Source organism: Sus scrofa, chromosome 10 (genome assembly GCF_054392235.1).
Source record: "Sus scrofa isolate SSC_HxYL_T2T_F1_AM1 chromosome 10, Sscrofa_HxYL_maternal_Yorkshire_Landrace_v2.0, whole genome shotgun sequence".
In the NCBI taxonomy this organism is placed as follows: Eukaryota; Metazoa; Chordata; class Mammalia; order Artiodactyla; family Suidae; genus Sus; species Sus scrofa.
Window position 1 is genome coordinate 50,544,248 of NC_139392.1, and position 11,752 is coordinate 50,555,999.

Sequence of the window (11,752 nt, forward strand, 5' to 3'; positions counted from 1 at the left end):
AGGGGCATAAGGGGTGGACTATGGTGAATATGGTAATGTATTGCCCAGCTCCCCTTTCAAAAAGAATAATATATTGCTCCTATTGCTGGCAGTGCTGGTAGCAGACAACCTCTTGAAGATCTGAATATGCCTCCTCATCAGAGACCTCATGTCCTTATCCAGAGCTGTCTCTCATGGCTTTTGGATCAAGAAAGTTTCAGGCATCACTAGAGATCAAATAGGAAACAGAGTCTTGTTCAAGAAGGAAGTCGCTTGTTCAACCAACAATTGCAGAATCTAGGAACATATGTGGAAATGGACCTTTTAGCTATTGGAATGGAGAAGGGAAAATATAAGCCTTCACATGGGAAATTCCATTAGCATGGGGGTTTTCCCCCATGAGTATGGCTACCATGAAGTACAAAATGGCCAAAGCTTACTTAGCACATACTGTATACTAAACATACAGGAGGGTATTCCAAACTTTCAGTCTAGGGTGTCCCACATGGTTCTACAGCTCAGCCTTCAGCAGGAAATACCAATTTTCCACTCAGTTAATGATTCTTGGTGATGGAAGCTATAATGACACAGTGAATTCTATGATGGCAAGTGATTTGGTTTAATTTACTATATATTGTGCGAACTTTTTAGAGATGATGGTGAGTGGAGTAGTCTGGCAGTGAGTGGATCATGGATTATGTTCCTTGAATAATAAAACAGAAGAACTACAACAGAGGGAATAAATATACACCCAGAGTATATTATGACACGATGCTGTCTCCCTCAGGTTGAGATGGTTTTGGTTTTTTGTTTCTGTGTGTTCATTTGTTTGCTTGTTGGCTGTGCCAATGGCAGGTGGAAGTTCCTGAGCCAGCAGTGAAACCCACACCATATCTGTGACCTGAGCCACAGCAGTGAAAACACAGGATCTTTCATCCATTTTTCCACAAGAGAACTCTCAAATTGAGGAGTTTTAATGACCTAAGATGCCACAAATTTTTTTTTTCTCTAGAGAATTGTGCCCTATGAGGGAGTTAGTGGTGGCCTTTACTAATGGAATTTTGGACACTCAGCAGGGACAGGAGCCAGACAAGAATTGGGAACAGGTAGCTTCTATTGCTCATTGTGTCTATACAGAGCTTTCTTCTCTGCCACATTGCACAGTGACCATAAAACTGAATGAAAAGAATGACCAATATCACATTCTGATTTAAAGCACCTTTCCTTTCTACCAACTTTTGCAAAAATTGATTTTTTTAAGAGGCAAGCAGCTGAATATTATTCCATAACAATCCTTCTGTTTCCCACTTCCCAGCAATACCACTGCTTTCATATACAATCTCTATTTACCTATTTTTCTATTTTCTCAGGTTTCCATCTAGTTCAATTAGTGTATCTAATACTAGAGTGTCTAAATTACTGCACTATTTCAGACACCACTGCCTTATAAAAAAAAATCACCCCCCAAATAGTGGCTTAAAACATCAACATTTACTATTATTTCATATGTTTCCAGTGGGTTTGGAATTTGATCAGTTCATTTGGGTACTTCAGGCTCAGCATCTCTTAGGAGGTTGCAGTTAGAAATTTGCTAAGGTCTGAGTTGCCATTGTGGAGCAGCAGAAATGAGTCCAATCCATGAGGATGTGGGTTTGATCGCTGGCCTCTCTCAGCAGGTTGGGGACCAGGTGTTGCTGTGAGCTGTGGCGTAGGACTCAGATGTGGCTTAGATCCCATGTTGCTGTGCTATAGACCATCAGTTGCAGCTCTGATTGACCCCTAACCTGGGAACTTCCATATGCCACAGGTGTAGCCTTAAAAAATGAATGAGTGAATGAATGAATAAGTAAATAAAAGAAATTGGGTGAGACTGAAGTAATCTAAAATGATTTATTCTTTTACTAGATGTTTAGGCTGGAAAGCTTCGAACAGGGGAGACTGAAATAGGTGTTGCTTCCTAATAGAAGGGGTACTAATAGAATAGCACTAGTGTTTGCATGTTTTCTTGGAGGAAAGGCCATGTGAGGACAGAGTGAGAAGTTGGCCATCTACAAGCAGGGAAGAAAGGACCCACTAGAAGCCAACCCTGTTGTTGTCACCTTGATCTTGGAGGTCCAGCCTCCACAACTGTGAGAACATAACCATTGTGTTAATAAACTTTCCCAGTCAGTAGTGTTTTGTTGTGGAAACCCTAGCCAATAATCTGACAATGATGATAATGGTGGTGATGATGCAACTTAACCTGAATTGGTGAATACAGAAGGATGAATGAACTGCCAGATTTGATTCAGAACAATCTTCACTCTCAACCCATCATCAAAGGTGGATATTTTCCATATCCATAGATTTTGGAATAAATAACACATCAGATATTTTGAATAAGAAATCTGAAATATCATCCAAAAATAACTGGTGTACACCTTCAACCTAACCTTCCTCTGAGGAATCTGAGAGCATTTACCAAAGGAATTGTGCTCTGTGCAAATGGAAATACTCAAATCATTCAGGAGGTTCCATGAAGTAGGTTCTAAGCTAACACTCACTCATGGGTGGCACTATACTAGCATCCTCCATTGGTTGTTGATGTGAAACAAGAAGAATGCTAGATATTTTTGCAGAAAGACGTGTTTACTGGGGGTCAGCAAGAATTTCAATTTGAGGCCTGAAATCATGACAAACCATATGCAATCCCCATCAGGGCAAGAAAAGGTGAATGCTCTACAGAGGATAAAAGAGAGTTTGGACTGAGAACTATGTCTAGATACTTACAACGCATCATGACAGTGGGAAAAAAAATTACGTATACATGTATGTGTAACTGGGTCCCCAGGCTGTACAGTGGGGGGGGGGGCGGCGGCGGGGAAGTGTGTTGGGGTAAATAAGAATAAAAAATAAATTTAAAAAAGGAAGAACAGAGAGTTTGGGGAGTTAAGTAAATAAATAATGAGCCCATGGCTCTTCATGGGCTGAACAACTTGCAAGGGAAGAAGTCTATCTTATTCCTGCTGGGCTCTGCTATGTTACAGGCCATAAAAGTTCTTCCTTCTGGTCACCTAATTCCATTGAATTGAGTATATGTTAATTAATTTTAACAACAAAGGCAGGGAATATTGATTCAGCACTCTCATAGTGGACCAGTTCTTCATATCTAGTAGACCATGTGTCTTCTTCAGAAGGCATAAATTTCCATCTTGTGTCCCAGATGCCTGAGTAAACTTGTTGTAAAGGACTGAGTAGACGTATTTGGAACAAATCTCCTTTTCCAAAATAGGAAAAAGAAGCACCATATTCTTGTGATACCAAAAGATTTGATAGATGCAGAGAGTAAGTCTTGTCATATTCCCACACAACTTACTTATATGATTTAGGAATAAAATGGAGAGACAGGTTAAATCCATGTGGAAAATGGAAGCTTAAAAAAATCCTGTATCATAAATGTTTTCTTTGTGTGAGTTTTCTTTATATGATAAAATGCTGCAAGGCAGTGTCAAAGGATGTGTTTGATTATCATCTTTTAACCTCTTCTTTTCCCTAGGCAGGCCTCACCTGGAAAATGATAAGCCTCATTTAAGTAATTACATAGATCAATTGGAAAAACTAAACTGTCTTTTGTTTGAATTGCTCTATAACAAGTTGGTACATCAGTGATTCCAGGTAGGGGAAAAATAAAAGAGGTTGGGATTTAGGAAACCTGAGTAGTTAACTTAATTCTGCCAGCATCAGAATGTGCAGTTTTAGAAATGTTCCTTTCCTTTTTTCCATGTCACAGTTTCTTTTGATGAAATGTAAAGAGAATGAAATAGATACTCTCCCACAAAACACTCAATACGCAATGCCTAAGATTTTATTGTTTATGTGTAGGTCAAATACTGGTCTCCACATAGATGAATTCTCAGAAAGCTTATTTATAATATGATCTAAAAGACAGGATAAATATCCTTCTTGTGGGGAATCATGCCTGATACTTTGCAGAGACTTCTGCTTTTGAAGGTTTTTAAATTAGAAAGCTAAGAGCTTGGAACTGAAACAGCAGAATCAACCTTTCAATTCCACAACTTACTGGTTACAGCATCCTGGACAAGTGAAATAAATTATTCTAAGCTTCAGCTTTCATCTCTATATATTGGAAATAATGCATTCATGTCATAAATTTATGTTGAGATGAAATATGAAAAGGAATTGCAAATAATAAGAGCTCAGTGCATGACACTTCTTACTAGCAAATTTAGGGCAGATTAGAAATGGACAGGATGGAGTTCCTGTCGTGGCGCAGTGGTTAACGAATCCGGCTAGGAACCCTGAGGTTGCGGGTTCGATCCCTGGCCTCGCTCAGTGGGTTAACGATCCGGCATTGCCGTGAACTGTGGTGTAGGTTGCAGACGCGGCTCGGATCCCGTGTTGCTGTGGCTCTAGCGTAGGCTGGCAGCTGCAGCTCCGATTCGACCCCTAGCCTGGGAACCTCCACATGCCATGGGAGCAGCCCAAGAAATGGCAAAAAAAAAAAAAAAAAAAAAAAAAGACAAAATAAAAAAAAAATAACAAAACTTCTTTGTAGTATTAGTCCCTCATTTGCAAATATTCAGTGTTTCCCCTCAGCCTAATTAAGTATCCTTTGTAGTGTTGTAATAAAGATCTTTGATTATCTGACTTTTACCTACTTTCCTAATTTAATCTCCCAATATTATTTTCTATTTCAAACCAAAAAGGTATCCTTTCCATAGGCTTGAAACCACCAAGCTATCCCAGGCCGATGCCACCACCTAGTGGTAGGGCCTCTAAACTTGTAACATCTTCACCCCTTCACTTCTAAGAGATAAGGCAAACACGACTTTTTCCCCCTGCCCTTCACTCTCGTATAGAGTTTATTTATTTTCCTCTTTCTCTTCAGCATTTCTATCTTTCCTCTCTTCTTATCCCCCATGCAAATTATCTTTTCTGTCTTTATAAGCCAATGTAAGCCCCGGTCAGAGATTTTCTATGTTCTATAAAAAGGAAAAACGCAAGTCATAAGTCATGTGAAAACAGAATTAAAGAAATACTGATAATAAACAAACTAACCATCGTCTGAATGATAACATGGGATGCTTAAGTCTCTTTACTCACCATTCATCAAACCAGAAATCAAGTCTCAACTAAGGCTTGTACAATTTACTTTACTTATATTTGCTCTCCCTGAACTGTCCCCTCCTGATTAACTCTTCCCTCAGATCCCACCCAATCCTCATACCAACCCACCCCAGATCCCCAGCTCACTGAAGTGCAGTGATGAACCATGCAGACCCTGATGGATCTCTCTCATCACCATGGAGAGAACTGTTTGTATGTTCTTACCACTTCTACCCAGAGTATAAGGTAAAATGCTTTGTTCACCTGTCTTTACTGTGTCTGGCCCAGTGTCTGGCACAGAGGAGATCCACACCTGCTGAGTTCATGAGTGGACAGATGGATTTGGATTAAGGCTGGAAGGCAGGACTGAAACAGGGGTGGGGAAGTAAGGCGTGGTAACATGGGAACATCCATCCATCACTGTAAGCTTCACAGAAAATCCTGGTGCAGCCACCAGGCCAATGAAAATGTTGCAGATGGATGCCCTGAAAATGGCTCTAATTTCCAGCAGCTGAGAAACATGTCACTACTCACCTAAAAATGCTTCCAGTGTGGCTTCAAGTGATGCCAGATCAGTGTCCCTACTGCAGAGTTTCTTAGAAGCACTATGCTTGAATATCCTAACAAGGAGTAAAGAATGGCTGATTTTCCCATGTTGTCTGTAGAAGACAATCATAAATTTACCTCCATATAGAACATAAACCTTTGGAATTAAGCAAGAATTTTGGCCAAATAGTTATCTGTTGCTTTTTAAGGCTGTACTTGCAGCATAAAGAAGTTCCCAGGCTAAGGGTTGAATTGGAGCTACAGCTGCTTGTGTATGCCACAGCCACAGCAACTCAGGATCCAAGCCACGTCTTTAACCTATACCACAGTTCACTGCAATGCCAGCTGCTTTAACCTACTGATTGAGGCCAGGGATGGAACCCGCATCCTCACGGATACTAGTCAGATTTTTTTTTCCACTACATCACAATGGGAACTCCCTGGCACAATATTTAAATCTTGGACTTAAAGATTAAAAAAAAAAACACTTAAAATGTGACATATACTGAGTCTTCCTATGCTTGAATACATTTTTTGAAATAAAGAGCTCCTCTCAGCTAGGAGATGAGGAAAAAAAAAAAAAAAGAAAGCAACTTTCTGATCTTAGCTATTAGCTGCATCACTCATTTCAAAAGCTCCTTACCAGGGTCTCAGGATAAACACCTACAAATTGAACAACTGAAAAAAAAAAGACACAGGTTGGCTTCATCATCTATATAATTTGGCTTTGACCAAAAAAAAAAAGCTCACCTACAGCAATTTACCACTCATAAAGATTAAACTGACACCTGGCCTTATGGCTTCCTTCTATTAAACCAGGTCCTTTAGGCCACAAATTAGGCCATGCAGATAACATTTAATGCAGCAGTAATGCACAAATTTGCTTAGGTTTCTTGATTCTATGTAAAATCAGCCAACTTGGTTGGAAAACAGGTGCAAGTAGGTCTGATGAGGCAGTTAAAATATTCTGTAACATCCCTTTCATGTCTGTCTAACATTCAAAGAAATGACTGCTTCAGAGATGACTCAACAGCTAAGCCTAGAGTCATACACTAGGAAGGCATGGGATCCATGGAACAAAAACAGTATTACTTTACATGCAATTTTTATTTTTTAATTTGAATTTTTTATTCTTTTGTCTTTTGGGCCCACGGCCAGGGCATAAGGAGATCCCAGTCTAGGGATGGAATCAGAGCTACAGCTGCAACCTTTAGCCACAGCCACAGCAACACAGGATCTGAGCCACTTCTGCGACCTACACTATAGCTCACAGCAACACAGGATCCTAACCAAGTGACACCAGGGATTGAACCCACATCCTCATGGATACTAGTTTGGTTTTTTAACCACTGAGCTATGACAGGAACTCCTGCACATAATTTTTAGATTCCTCTTCTGGCACCTGTCCATAACATGGATTTAAATGATCTATTAACATGATGAGACACCATTAGAAGTATTTCTAGTAACTAATGAAAAGATACAAATGAATACATAAACAGGTGGCCTGAGAGATTTTCTGAAGTTTTCTAACAATCTCACTTCCTTTCAGAGTGACAAGGAATTTGGCTCATTTAAGCTAGTCATTTTTCAAGGAATGAATACACAAATGCACACTTTATTCAAGTCAAACCTTAGAATGAATGTGTTAAGTGCCATGTATGACATAATTTTTTTTTTTTACCTTTTTTTTTGTCTCTTTGCCTTTTCTAGGGCCACTCCCATGGCATATGGAGATTCCCAGGCTAGGGGTCTAATCGGAGCTGCAGCTGCCAGCCTACGCCAGAGCCACAGCAACATGGGATCCGAGCCGCGCCTGCAACCTACACTACAGCTCATGGCAATGCCGGATCATTAACCCACTGAGCAAGGCCAGGGATCAAACCCACATCCTCATGGTTCCTAGTCAGATTCGTTAACCACTGAGCCACGATGGGAACTCCTGTATGACATAATTTAGGGTTATATTAATTGCTTTTAAAAATTATGTAATGTTTTAAGTACTTTTGCACTCATGAAGTTTAAATACACAGCAAAGAAAGGTGGATAATAATTCTACTTTTGGCACCACATTTGTCCTTCTAAAACACAAAGCCAAACATCAGAATTAACCTAGAGACCTGGAGAAACACATTTTATGAGTAACTGCAGAAAGTGGATGTGTTGGAGCACCACAATTCTAAGAGTAATATGGAAAAAATCACCTTTACCTACTTTTAACACTTACTGATAGAAATCTTCTTAAACTACTGAAATCTCTTTCTGAATGTATGAAGCCTTAAGAATCTGATTTTGTAAAATATATAAAAATAACTGAAGATCATCTCTTTTAAATCTTTTCAGATTCTAACAGCAACTGTAAATACACAATTAAACAAACAAACAAAAAACTTCTCTACCGGGCACCTGGGAGTTGCCTAACAAAAACCATTTAATAAGACCATAGTTCAGACACACACAAAAAAACTTTAACTGCATAGAAAATACTTATGAGTTTACTTTCCTAATGCATAAATCTGGTTCTTGTTTTCAAAGCCCCACAATTCACATCAGTGGGAACAAAAAATCTTACAGACACAACAGAAAGTTAACTTCCTAGAGGAAAGCGCTTGGGGTAAGAAACACCACTGAAAGATCCAGGATCTCTTTTTCTTTTCTTTTTTTTAATAACCTTACTAGTTTCTCTTCCAAAAGAGAGACCACAATAAACTGATAGCACAGTTTCAAATGTTTAGCCCAGAGATTTGGCCAACCACACCTATTCTAAGTACATTCAACCAACTCCAACTCAAACCTCAGAGCAGCACTCCTTCAGGTCACAAAACATCCAGTGGAACTCGGTAACTCCATCACAAAGATACTATCCCTTACCAGTTGATCTCTCTTGACATCACACCTACATTCTGAATATTTCACAAATTGGAAGCAAAGTGCAGGTTCAGATCAGTGGAGTCTTTGCTGACTCACCTTTTACCTACGAAAGCAGGGCAGGGCACACATGTGAGATTTCCTAGCTCCTCTGCACCAGAAGTTCTCCTGCCTGGGCCAATACTCTGCTTTCCAGCAATGGCTCCAGGGCCAAACCTGGTGTGCCCCGGGTCGCCACCGGCTGCTCCTCGCTCCAGCTCTAAGGTGAGTACCACTCTGATCAAAGACAAATTATCTGCTCCTGCCGCTCTGCCTCCCCCCACACAAACCTGCCAAAATCCAGGGCCAGCCCTGAACTCTCCAAGTGGACCAGCACCTAGGCACCCCCGCAATCTGGTAGGGCGCTTTCTTTCCATCCACTTCCCCAAACTTAAGAGGTCTACTGCCCAGGGCTGGGCAGAAGCAAGGCCCCACAGAGCTGAAAACCCACAACAGTGCTGCAGCAAGTTGCCCCTGCCACAGGCACAAAGGGCTCGGGGCCTTGGCCAGGCATTCCTAAGGAGTGCGGCACCACTTACCCCTCACCCACCACACAGGCCGCAATGTGGTTTCTCTTAAGCTTACCTTAAAGTTGGCCTCAAGCTGAGGCGGAGTTCACCAGGGGTGTACTCTTCCTTTCAGCGCGCCCTCCGGGGGGGGGGGGGGGGGGGGCAGGTGGGCAAGGGGCACTGCTTGGCGGGCAAGTCCTCATGGTCTTGGCAGATCCTCCGCAGGGCTCCCGGAAGGCTCCGAGGTCACCCTTTGTTCTTCAGCCGGGCAGGCGCGCATGGCCGTGCTTGCAGGCGCGCATGCCCAGTGATCTGCATTTGCTCTCCACCCACCCAGCTCCTAGGCCCCCTGCTCGTCTCCCGTGTCTCAGGATCCCAGCGCACAGAACAGAGGGCCACGCCCACAAATGCCGGTTGCTTTCTCCACCGTGGAGTTTCAACCTGACTTTCCTTCCCTAGAAGCAGGATTCACACCTGGTGCAGGGTTGGGGCTCTGTCCCCCTGCCTTGGGTCAGGGATCTTCCTGCAGCTCTGGCAGCCAACTGCGAAGTAGGAGACAAGCAAGTGCCCTGGGTAATCCAGCGATGCTCCTCCGAGGAACAGTCTGACCCTCCCTCTAGGGCCAAGTTTGGTTATGGCCAGCACACAGATTTGTGCAGAGAATTAATATAGAATATGTTCTCTTCTAGGTGTTTGATGGTGTCTTGTCTTAGCTTTTAAGTCTTTACTCCATTTTGAGTTTATGTTTGTCCGTGGTGTGAGGGTGTCTTCCAGTTTCATTGATTTGCAGGCATCTGTCTGGTTTTCCCAGCACCACTTAATGAAAAGACTTTTTCCCATTTTATATTCCTGCCTCCTTTGTCAAAGATTAATTGACCAGAGGTGTCTGTGTTTATTTCTGGCTTCTCTGTTCTGTTCCTTTGGTCTGTATGTCTGTTTTGGTACCAGCACCACACTGTCTTTACTTTAGCTTTGTAATATTGTCTGAAGTCTGGGAGAGTTATGCCTCCTGCTTGGTTTTTGTTGTTGTTGTTGTTGTTGTTCCTCAGGTTTGCCTAGGCAGTTCTGGATCATTTATGCTTCCATATAAATCATTGGATTGTTTATTTTAGTTCTATGAAAAATGTAATTGATAATTTGATGGAGATTACACTGAATCTGTAGATTGCTTTGGGTAGTATGGACATTTTTATGATATTAATTCTTCCAACCGAGGAGCATGGAATATCTCTCCATTTCTTTGAATCCTCTTTAATTTCCTTGATTAATATTTAATAGTTCTCAGCATATCAGTCTTTCATCTCCTAGGTCAGGTTTATTTCTAGGCAGCTGATTTTTTTTGGGGTGCAATTTTAAAAGGTATTGTAATTTTGAATCCCTTTTCTAATATTTCATTGTTAGTATACAGAAATGTAACTGTTTTCTGAATGTTAATCTTGTGCCCTGATACATTGCTGAATTTGTTGATCAGTTCAAGTAGTTTTTGTGGGGAGTCTTTAGGGTTTTCTATTTGTAATATGTCATCTGTATGCAGTGACGATTTTGCCTCTTCTCTTCAATTTGGATACCTTTTATTTCTTTTGTTTATCTGATTGCTCACGTTAGGACTTCCAATACTATGTTGAATAAAAGTGGTGAGAGTGGGCATCCTTGTCTTGTTTCAGATTTTAGCAGAAATGCTTTTGGCTTTGCTCCATCGAGTATTATATTTGCTGTGGGTTTGTCATAAATGGCTTTTATTATGTTAAAGTATGTTCCCTCTATACCCACTTTGGTAAGAGTTTTTATCACAAATAAATGTTGGACTTTATCAACTGCTTTTTCTACCTGTGGTTTTTGACTTTTCCTTTGTTAGCGTGGTATATGATGTTGATTGATTTGCACATGTTGAACCATCCTTGTGGACCTGGGATGGGTCCCACTTGGTCATTCATGGTGTATCATCTTTTGGATTCAGTTGGCTAAAATTTTGTTGAGAATTTTTGCATTTACATTCATCAAAGATATTGGCGTGTAGTTTTCTTTTTTGGTAGTATCTTTATCTGGTTTTGGTATTAGGGTGCTGGTGGCTTCATAGAATGTCTTGGGAATGCTCCTTCTTCAACCTTTTGGAAAAGTTTAAGAAGGATGGGTATAAGTTCCTCTTTGTATGTTTGGTAGACTTCACTGTGAAGCCACCTGGTTCTGCACTTTTGTTTGTAGGGAGTGTGTTCATTATATATTCAATTTCATTTCTAGTGATTGGTCTGTTCAGTTAATCTGTTTCCTTTTGATTCAGTTTTGGCAGGCTGTAAGTCTCTAGAAAGTTGTCCATTCCTTCTAGGTTGTGAAATTTGTTGGCATATAAGTGCTCATAGTATTCTTTTATTTATTTATTTATTTATTTGTATTTCTGCAGTATCCATTAAGATTTCTTCTTTTTCATTTCTTATTTTGTTTATTTGGGTTTTTTCTCTCCTCTTCTTGGTGAGTCTGGCCAGAGGTTTGTCAATGTTGTTTACCTTTTGAAACAACCAACTCCTGGTTTTATTCATTTCTTCTATTTTTTTGCATCTCTATTTTATTGATTTCCTCTCTCGTCTTTATGATTTCCTTCCTTCCGCTGACTTTATGTTTTGTTTGTTCCTTTTCTAATTTATTTAGGTGGTGAGGTAAGCTATCGATTTGAGATTTTTCCTCTTTTTTGAGGAAGGCCTGTATCACTA

At 40.6% G+C, this 11,752-nt stretch overlaps 1 protein-coding gene across 4 annotated transcripts in view; it reads right to left on the reverse strand.

Annotated features, from left to right (window-relative positions):
• Positions 1-9,333, reverse strand: part of LOC146399403 (uncharacterized) — a 38,773-nt gene extending 29,440 nt beyond the window's left edge. For 3 of the 4 annotated variants that reach the window (XR_014817622.1, XR_014817623.1, XM_084979677.1), the window contains exon 1: positions 9,124-9,333. The gene's annotated coding sequence lies outside the window, so the exon portion shown is untranslated. The remainder of the gene's footprint in view (positions 1-9,123) is intronic. The other variant, XR_014817624.1, reaches the window with a different exon arrangement.
• Positions 9,334-11,752: the final 2,419 nt, after the last annotated feature.